We start from the raw sequence: 899 nt of genomic DNA on the forward strand, positions 1-899 counted from the left end.
TGTAGTTGGCGACCATCCAGCGGGGACTCTGGAGGAGCCTGGCGGAGGCGACTGTAAGCGCTATCAGCGCCCACCACCCCGCCGCACGGCCCCTTCAGAACCTCCACATCTTGCTGTGACGCGCACAACTGCAGTGTGCTTTATTTTTGTGCACATGAAAGATGGCCGACCGGCCCGACACGTCAAGTTCCTTCGTGTGCTCATGGAGAATTCCAAACTGACTAGACATGGCGTCATTACACTCAATATGTTATGCACGCGAAGCTGGCGAATTGTTTGTAATTACAAACAAACATTTCCAATGGCCCCGCCAAATTTTATATGTCTAGAAGAAACTTGCCTTTTTTTTCGCGAACGACTCTTTCAGCTGACAGCAGTTGGAGTATGCCGGGTGCATCAGAGAATACACCCTCAGTGTGGCGGGATTTCATGGGACGGCAATGGCAATGCCCATGCCGCCTTACGGGTTGTGGGGATTGGCAAACCCGCGACACTGAGGTGTATTCTCTGATATACCCGGCGAAAGTGTGTGTGTGGGAGGAGGGGGGGGGGGCATGGGGGCACTGGGACTGGCGATAGACGCAACCCAAGTGCAAAGCTGAGCAGACGTCACGAGATGTCTGCCGCCTCTGAGGGCGGGGCGGGGCGGGACACCCACCCTTGTGATGTGATGACGCTGGGTGCTCCGCTGTGCGGCCATGGTTCAGTGATACGGTTTGTGGGTCAGCCCCAGTCACAACATACACGTACACACATGTGCCCTAGTCCATTTTGTAAACAGCCCATAAACCCGAATGGCCGGCACTGACCTGCCAGAGCCTTACGCGTTGCTATTTGGGCCGTCAAGTGGATTTACTCCAATGATGTTTACAGCAGGGTCGGGGTGGCCGGCCGGCCCT

General features: G+C 55.7%; 1 protein-coding gene across 1 annotated transcript in view; it reads left to right on the top strand.

Moving 5' to 3' along the window:
• Window positions 1-899, top strand: part of LOC113204137 (bromodomain and WD repeat-containing protein 3) — a 36,880-nt gene that overhangs the window by 1,090 nt on the left and 34,891 nt on the right. The window lies entirely within an intron of this gene.

Source organism: Frankliniella occidentalis, unplaced genomic scaffold (assembly GCF_000697945.3).
Source record: "Frankliniella occidentalis isolate FOCC.00 unplaced genomic scaffold, Focc_3.1 Scaffold21, whole genome shotgun sequence".
Taxonomy (NCBI): domain Eukaryota; kingdom Metazoa; phylum Arthropoda; class Insecta; order Thysanoptera; family Thripidae; genus Frankliniella; species Frankliniella occidentalis.